Genomic DNA, 9,548 nt, shown 5'->3' on the forward strand with positions numbered 1-9,548 from the left:
ACACATGCTAGCTTCCCCAAATCTCACAAACCAGAACACACGTGTTAGGTTTTCAACCTGATTGGAGTCTCGCATTCATTGACTTTTCCATCTCAAAGCAAAGGCTCCATTCTGTTATTATTTCACTCTTTGTCCAGTTTAGCTCCTTCAGTTCCTTATTATATAAATTCTCTTGCAAATTCTCTTTATCTCCTCTACTTCTCTCTCCCTTACTCCTAATGGCCAGCACTAGAAAATCCCAAATATTTGTCTGCTTTGTGCCACGTCCATGCAGCTGAATTTGGCCAGAGAGTTACAACACTAGACAAATCAGTATGCCTATAAGTTGATGGATTCCAACCCCAAGTGGGCATTTAATGACACCAGTACTTTTACCAACGATCATACATTTCTTTCCTAAACCTGCTTCCCCTCTGCCCACAAGGCTGTTTCGTACTTCATCTACTCTTCAAATTTCCTATGCATCCTTCTCTTCCTTAAAAGGACTGCATTATGATTTTTGTAGATCCTAGACACTTTTGCCTTCATGAGTCTCTTCCTGTTTAAAAAAAAAATTGTAAACCTAAAAATTATGTTTTGCCACTGAGTCGGTATAAAGACAAATACAATCCCAGCTTGACTCATTATTATATATTCATCGTTACCATATTGATTTCTTTCCTTCCAATTTCAAAAGAAATTAAAATTAAAACATTTTTCATGGACGCCTAAAAGTGCTGTGAGCCCCTGTATCTGGTGGCTGAGTCAGTTCGCTCTGCTCTCCAGCATCTCTTTCTCTGATGGCCTTGATTTTTATTTTATTTAGAAAAGAATTCAAGGATTCCTCTTCTTGGAGTGTAGATCTTGGGAGTGAAGCCCATGTAGGAATTGTGGAAGGGAAGTTGTCACTCGCTATACAATGGGGGTTTCTCAACCTTGGCCCTGTTGAGAATTTAGGGTTGAGTCTTTGTTGTGGGGGACTGTAGGACATTTTACAGCATCCCTGGCCTCTAGCCTCTGAATACCAGAAGCATCTCCCCATAAGCCAACCAAAATGTCTTCAGACATTACCAAAAGTCCCCTGAGAGGCAAGATAGCCCCTTAGTTCGAGAACCACTATTCTACAGGAAAAAATTGAAGTCGTGGCAGTGGATGCGTTCTCCTTGGGGAAGTGTTTAGAATAAGAAGAGGATTACAGTAAATCCCAACCTGCGAGGGACTAGCAGAAGAGAAGGAACCACCAGAAAATAGTGGTTTGCTCATAACCTGGGGTAGACCTGGAGGATTTAGTTAGAAATTTTCAGATGTCTACAACCTCTTAGGGAACCTGCTGAGCAAGGAATGTGTAGGCCCACCTACTCAGGCCCTCTCAAATATGGGAAAGTTCCCCACCATCAAGATGATTCACTGCATCTCCGTGTAAAGATGGAGAGTTGACGTGGACAACCTCTGAGAATTTGCCTAAGCCTCTGAGGTTCTGTGAAATAGTTCTCATCGTTACAAATGGGAGCCAGATACTACAAAGCCATAGAGCTTCTTGATTTTTTAAACTGAAGGTCAGATCTATGACCTCTGTGGGCCATGTGGAGTTGTGGCAGATGTAACATTTTTTTCCAAATCTTTTTTCCTCATAGGTGTTACTCCCCCATAAGCCTTTTGCCCTCCTAACTCTATTTTAGCATCTGCTTCTCAGAGAATCCAAACTAACACTGGAGTAGAGTTTATTTCTTCTTCCCACATTGTGGAAAGGATATAAAGTGGATATTATCCTCAGTGCCCACATTAGTTTTGGTCCATAATCCCATCTATGTACATGAACACATGCTAAAGTGAATGCATACAGAATACAGCATTTTAATTTATGACCTGTAGCAGAAGTAGGCTTTCAAAAAGGGGAACTGGAGCCCTTCTTTTCTATATTTTACTACTTACCCTCTTATTTTTTTTTCCTCGCATGAGGAGTGTTTAACCTCACTTCTGTTTGATTCTCCTCATGAGATGACTAAACTCACCGCTGACATTCAAGGAAGACGGCACTGGCAGTGGCTGAACCAGATCCTGTGGTCCCTCAAGGGTCTCAATGCCTGTTCACTTGAGTGGGGTTAGTTCATCAGTGGTGCAACAAACATGAGTGTCTGTGTTTGTTTTATTCATATGTGACCCTATACACTGTGGACAGGGTGGACTCATAAAGCCTGTCTATGACCAGAGCTAAAAACTGGCCAGGGATACAGCAGAGCAGTGGACTCTGCTAGGTTTGCATAGCCAAAAGATTCTTTCAACAGGTTACCTTTAAATCCTTGAAATACCTGGGGACCTTGTGGTTATGAATCTTATAAACAGCCACAAGTATGCTAATCAAAGGACACTCTCTCCTGGTAAACTGTCTGCCTTGGATTTCATTGGCATTTGTTTCAATTGTGTTTCAAGTGTGCAAGAGACAGACTTCTACACCATGTTATGATGTTAAGATGGTCCCCATGTTTTCACCCTGTATAATCACCTCCCCTTGAGTGCAGGCAGAACTGGAGACTTGCTTCTAACCAACAATCATAAAGATAAAGAGATCGTTCCCCTGTGATTACTTTACAATTTGTATAGAAGCTTCTGAGCAGACTAGCTCTCCACTCTCCTAATGATCTTGAAGAAGAAAGGCACCATGAGATCTATAGCCACAGAGAAATAACTCCTTCCAACAACCTAAGGGAACCTGGAAGCATATCCTTCCCCAGTCGAGCTTCTGATGATAACACAGCCTGGCTGACACCTTGTGACACCCTAAGCAGAGGACCCAGATTCGTGGTGACCAGACTCCTGACTTCTGGAAACTGTAAGATGATGAATACATATTATTTTAAACTTCTAAATCTGTGGTAATTTGTTCCTCAGCAATAGTAAACTAATACAAACTGTTGCTTTTAAATTATTCTTGCTTTTTTTTTCTTTCCTACCTCTGTCAGTATTTATTGGAGGTTATAAATGTCATTTTTTGTTTGTTTCAGAATAAGCCTTAAACATTTTTTTATGGAAAGGGATAATATTTTAATCCTTTTCCCCCTCAAACTCATAACAGAGACTGCAAAATAGTCAAATGCTTTCTGTCATGAAACTCTATGTTTTAGTCAAGTCCAGAAGCTGATTAATCAGAATAAAGCTGACCTTATTCATATTTCACATTGACTTTCAGTTTGGCCTCCGTCTCCTAAATGTTTCATTTGCATTCGATGATGAAAAACAAAACAAAAAAGAACCCAGCCCCTCGAAAAAAAAATCTAAATGATATAAAACAGGCTTTGCCTAATGGTTGATTTCAGTTCAAGCCATCAAATATTTGGGTAATATATGTTCACTGAATTGCCTATTAAATTACGTTTCTTAAAGGAAGAGAAGACAATTTAAATGTTTCAAACATTTAAAATGACTATACTAGTGATTATTATAGAAGTAGCTGAGTTTGGGATTTTAGTGATACAGAGAAGATTAGCCACGGAGAGAAATGTTTTTGTGCTAGCTTTATGGTTTATATCCGTCAGGGAAGGCTAGCATAAGTTATTTTATCCACAAAATCATTTTCTAGAGTGACCTTTTGGTGTATTTGTTTTACTATTCTGGATAATGTGTAATAAACACATTGCAGTATTTTACATTATGTAAAGCCCTCTTTGTCATTTGAAAGGAAAAGTATTAGCCAAACTTCACTTGAAACAGTATGATCTTTCAGCAAGTAGCAGAAAGGGACATGATGGACGGTATACGTCAAACTAAAGAGGTTTGATATGAATTATAAATGTTTTGCAATATCTTCATACATTTATAAGAGCGAATGTCTTATCTCCTTAGTCGGCCTTTTTTCTTTATTTTTTTTTAATAGAAACTAGATGGCTTACTATATTCATTTAGAGAAAGTATCTCAACATGCCCGTAATTATAAAATTCCTGGGGAGTGAGTTAGTGTGTATCGGTTAAAGTTGTCTTTTTATAGCACTTGAGATGCATTCTTCCTTATAAAGGGAAGCATATATGCTTTAGAAAACTTTTCTTTTTAATGAGAGAAAACTGCAGAGCAAGGAAAATATTGTGCCAAAGAATGGCTTAGAATATAAATTATTTCAGAAAAACTCTAAGATGGTAGAGTGGAGGAAACTGACAAGAAAAGGAAATGCTGCTATGCAGTGAAGACCTCTAAAATGGCTGAGAAGTTTAAGATTTTGGACAGAATCTAGAAGAGAGAAGATATCAAAGCAAGAGAAGATGGTGCAGATAACTTTTTTTAAAGCTAAAAGAGTAATGATTTCCCCTCCACTGGAGAAGAAATGAACAAATTGTTTATAGCATGTAGGTAAACATATCAACTGTATTACCCCTTTCATAAAGTCTAGGAATTCCTTCAAAGACCATTTTTGGTTTTTTACTTTCTCTGTGGGGTTTTTTTTTTTTTTTGCTAGATTTTTAAAATTGAAGTATAGTTGATTTGCAATATTGTGTTAGTTTCATGTGTACACCATAGTGATTCAGTCATCAAAGACCGTTTTGGATTTAAAGATATAACGTTTAGTAAACACACGTCATAATTTGTGGCCATCCAGAACTTTTGAACACCTAAATTTGGGGAATGACCCACCTTATGAGTCCTGTTTTCCCAGCTGAGAATCCAGAAACTCATCCTTCCAGCCCTCTCGGAAGTTAGGGCATAAACACTTCAGCCCATGAATAGACTCAACCAATGAAGTGCGCTTAATGAGATTTCAGAGAGACCAATATGAGGAAGCAGACATGGTGGAGACCATTCTCTGAAGGAGGCGATGGCAGATGCAATGGCTTTCAGGGACAATGATAACAAGCATCCATTCAGCATCCACTGCCCAGGGTCAATGGGGTAATTCGTGGTGTTTACACCCAGTGGCAGCAACAGTGGAACCCTTTCTGGAGCCATCTTGAAGTGCCATTTGAGTGTCATCCCTGCCCATGTATCTTCAAATCTGAGTCTCTAATCCTCTCAGAAGGTCTATTGAGACTTCTCAAAGCTGTTAATAAGTCTTTTGCTTAACCAACCATAGTGAGTTCTAGTGTTTGTAACCAAGACATCTGACGGATACGGTTCCCCTTCTAAACAAAATAGCTATGAAACCCTATGTACAAGGGACTCATCCACAGACAGCTTGTCTAAAATTGCTGCAGTTTTACTTAATCCAGAGTCAGAAAAAATAGCAACTTAGGGAAGTTTTTTTTTTTTGCAATTCAGTAATATTCCAAAAGATTGAGAACTTGAAATACCTAGAAATGAGCACACTAGAATAAAAGATCAATGGAATGCTAAATTTTGTTTTATTAAATGTAGGAAAATCCACTTTTAAAAATAATGACATATAATCCAGTGGGAGTAAGAAATGAGGGAGGTATAAATGAAACTAGAATCATAGAATGTTGATAACTTCTGAGTCTGGGTGATGGGTGTTCTATTTACTTTATGTGCTTTGAGATTTTTCTTAATAAAAACTTACAAATAAAAAAATTATAAATTAGTGAGCTGACATTAGTTGGGAAAAATCCATGCTTCCCTATTTGTCTTTAAAATGAATAAGAGAAGCAAGACTAAATATTGTTGCGAAATTTGGATACCAGTGTTTGCCAAGCAATAGAACTGAGAAAAAAAACTTGTAAAAATAAGAGATAAGGACACACTTATAGTTGATGTGCCCGCTTTTTAGGCCAGTTTGGTCCTCAGTTTCCCAGAAATACCTCATTCAGTCAGTCGACAAATATTCTTATTAGCACCTGCCACATGGTGGTGGTGTTCTAGATACTTGGAATGTGTCAAGAAATAAAATAAAGATCCTTGCCTTTACCTAAACTTTTTCCTGTATGTATTACACAAAATCTCAAAAACTTTTTATACATATCTTCAGTCTATAAGCTCAATTGCCTCATTTTTCAATTTTAAAACTGTCTCCTGTTTCTACAGTTTAGAAGCATAAGGTTTTTATAGTTGAAAAGGAGCTTAGATTTCATACTCATTTTATTATACTTGATATAATACTTTGCCTTTCTGGAGTCTTTTGTAAGTTACAGCATGCCTTGCTGAGACTCAGAGAGGACAAGGGACTTGCCAAGTTTATATTGTGAACAAAGACCTCCCAACTGGCACATTGGTATTTTTTCTGCTATATCAAAATTTGCCTGCTGAAACTGCAGTGATTGTGGTTGACCAGAAAGACTTTAATCTAAACAATCCTACTATTTATATACCCTGAGCCTGTCTCTTCTTTTTGACTCCATTGCTCTCTGTCCTCCTTTGTCCTCCTCCCTCATTGGCTCTAACCCAAAGCTACAAATGACTAAGATGTGCCTTTCTCTTTGGCACTGACATCCGCATAAGCTGCCATTCCTTAACCATTGTTCAGCTAGGCTCTCCTAATTTAGAGCTTTAATCTCCTCTGATAACATCGTCTCTTCATTACTGTAAATTAACTTGTCGGGGCATTTTTATCCATCTTCCAGTTATCTACACGTTTCAGATGTCTAGGTACCCAATAATGAACAAAGGATGGGGGCCCCAAGGCTGAAAATTCTACTGTCGTACTGAATGACTTCCAGGTTCTCTCTTACTTCTGAGCTCCATAGAGTATGTCCCTATCTAATGCAGCCCCTAAGGGGGTTCTGTTTATGTCTTCACTGTATGTTCATCACATCCCCGATGCCTAAGTTCCTTTAAAAAATATTGGAGGTTTAAGTCTTATCAAAAGTGCTTCCAACTAGCTACTCAGTTACTATTTAGCCACCTGATCGCTCACACTCTCTCTCTCTCTCTCTCTCTCGTCTCTCTCTCACTCGATATGAAGTGTTTGGGTTATCTATTGCTGTGTAACAAATCACATCAAAATATAGTAGCTTAAAAATTTATTATTATCTCTTGTGGTCCTGTAGGTTGACTGAGCTCAGTTAGGTGGTTTTGGGTCCTCCCCCATCTTTGAAGTCAGATGGATGGAGCCATCTGAAGGCTCAATTCGGCTGGATGTCCAAGATGGCTCCTTTGGTCACATGCCCGGCTTATCAGTTGGGACGCCTGAAATAGCGAGGGGCTTACCAGATATATCTCTCTCCACACAACCTCTTCGGGTGGCAGCTGGAACTTCCTCGAAACATAGAAGTCTCGGGGTAGTCAAACTTCTTACCTGGCAGCTGTCCCCCCCCCCCCCCCCCCGAGAGCCAGTGTTCCAAGAGACCCAAGTGGAAGCTGCAAGGCTTCCTTTGACTTCAAAAGGAAAGGACTACACGAAGGCATATTTTGTGCAGAATACCAGGACGTGCGGTTCATTGCGGGATGAGGGCCATCTTTGGTAACTAGCTATCAAATGAAGGGAAGTGAGATCTGCAGCTAACAATCAGTTTTGCTGCTAGTTCACCCGGCTGGCAGGACTTTATCTTTCAGACAAATATAATTGCCTAAAAATACAGCCCTCTTCTTTGAGTAAGCATCGCAGACCCAGAATTCCTGTTAATTAAACAGAAGAGAAAAGAAAAACTTTGAACTTAGATGACTTGCATCTCTTTAAACTGTACTTAATCTCTCATTTATTGGAGCACGTGATAATAGCTCAGACTTTGTTCTGTCGATGGCTGGAAGCAGACTTGCCACCATTCTAGAGCTGACAAGCCAAAACAGGTGAGTCCACCTGGCATGATTCACCTTGGTAGGAGCAATTCCTCCCTAGCTCTGGGCTGGCGGGCTACCTGCTCCCTTTCACACACCCAGGCTCACCCACAGCCTGCAGCATACCTGGTATCTTTTCAGCAATGGCGCCTTGAACACGTGCAGAGAGCCATCCAAATGCTTTTCTTTCCCATGAGAGAGACATTTTGTGAAGTCTTTGGCAGCATGCTGGCTGGCAATGTCATCTGGCTGGCATACTTCTCCCGTATCGAGTTATGGCACTGCCACCTCTACTCTGGAGAGTTTCGAAATTTCAATTTGCACACCCTGTAAGATGTGAGTCATTCTGCTCACAAAGGAGGAGGAGGAGGAGGCGGCCATCTGCTAGTCATGAGCAGATGACAAATACCCTGCACCGCGAATTTCCATCCTCATTTCACAATATTTAAGTAAACACATTTTGTAACCATTTTTTTCAGAGTTCCTTAGTGCTTAAAATGGAATTTGGGCGGGGGTAGGGGGGAGTAAACAATATATGAAAGCCGCCTTCTCTCTTCTAAAGAATTATATGATCAAAGTGACACTGAAGGTGACCACGACTAAGTGCTGTCTGTTGAACGATCAGAGCAAATAGAATACACATCTGAATCGAGTGGTTAAGCCCCATATCATTTCGGACCCACTGGGCAAAGTTTCCAGGTCTGTGAGCTCCATTAAGCACGGCTCCATGGTGACCTCTACTGTCTGCCTGCGAGCATCCCATCAAAGACAAAGAGTTTCCAGATAGCATCAATGTAACATTTCTGTATATTATGCTATGAGGAGGAAGGAAATTGAAGAAGGAAAAGATAGATGCTCTACCCTTAAATTATAAAAGACAGATTACATCCATAAAATAACCGGGAACTAATGCAAGATCTAACTTCGTGTTAGCTTCAAAATGTGCAGCGTGGCTCAAAGTGGAACTTACTCATTTCTTCCGCACCTTTATCTGAAGATGCTAACAATAACAGGAAAAAAAACAGTAAAATAGAAATAGAAAATTAAGATTAGGGAGAAAAGTGAATGCAAATGTGCTAAACAGAAAGCTCAGTGTCTAAAGAACTTTCAGGTTTGGCTCTGAGCATCCTAAAAGCTAGAAGAAAAAAAAAAAAAGTAGGATGGATTGCCTAGACTTTACTACCATGATGAAAGAAGACTATCATTTCTCAAGTGGGATCATTTCTCTCGGCGCTAAATGCTGAATGGAATCCCCGTGGGGGTTTTGTGAGTGTATCCCAGGAGGTCCAAGGGCTGGTATGCTCCTCAGAATTTATACTGCTGCTACAGGAGCAGACGTAGTAGGGCTGTTTCTTTTCACTTTTGTGAGAAAGAAAGGGTGTGTGCCGTTGAGAAAATGAAACACATCCTGCTGGCAAGCAGAGAAAGTGAGAAACGGACCTGCTGGCAGCCAGGTCCCAACTAGTATTAACGGTGCTGGGCCATGGCCACGCCATGATCATATTTGGAACAAGATAAAGATAAAGCCACTCTTGAATCACCAAGAAGATGACTAAACATCCTCCTTCTCTGACTAACCTAAGTGACTGCTGTTCCTTTACCGAGGACAGTTCTAGCCTTGTTGGTCTCATATGAAAACTATTGAGATGCCAAAACACTGAATGGCCCCAGCTCTTGAAAACATCTGATCCAGAATGGCCCCTGTTTCCCTAATTTCTCTTGGAAATCACTTGGAGTAAACTCAATTCCAAGAAGAGGTCACTCTCCCCTTCCAAGACACTCCAGGATTCCTCTGGTCTGCGTTTTTGTTTGCTGCAACGAGCCCAACAATGATTAGTGTGTCCCTTCTGAAGGTTCTGATGCATGGCGCAGGAAGCAAAGACCCAGATGTCCCTTGCCAAGCATCAGATGTGTAATT

General features: G+C 40.1%; 1 long non-coding RNA gene across 1 annotated transcript; it reads right to left on the reverse strand.

Annotated features, from left to right (window-relative positions):
* Positions 1 to 6,863: 6,863 nt before the first annotated feature.
* LOC135320176 (uncharacterized) lies at positions 6,864 to 7,983 on the reverse strand. Its single transcript, XR_010379413.1, has 2 exons — positions 7,757 to 7,983; positions 6,864 to 7,471 (listed from the first exon to the last, which is right to left on the reverse strand). It is a non-coding gene; the product is annotated as an uncharacterized LOC135320176 (long non-coding RNA).
* Between the last annotated feature and the right edge of the window lie 1,565 nt (positions 7,984 to 9,548).

The sequence above is a fragment of the Camelus dromedarius genome, chromosome X, assembly GCF_036321535.1.
Source record: "Camelus dromedarius isolate mCamDro1 chromosome X, mCamDro1.pat, whole genome shotgun sequence".
NCBI lineage: Eukaryota > Metazoa > Chordata > Mammalia > Artiodactyla > Camelidae > Camelus > Camelus dromedarius.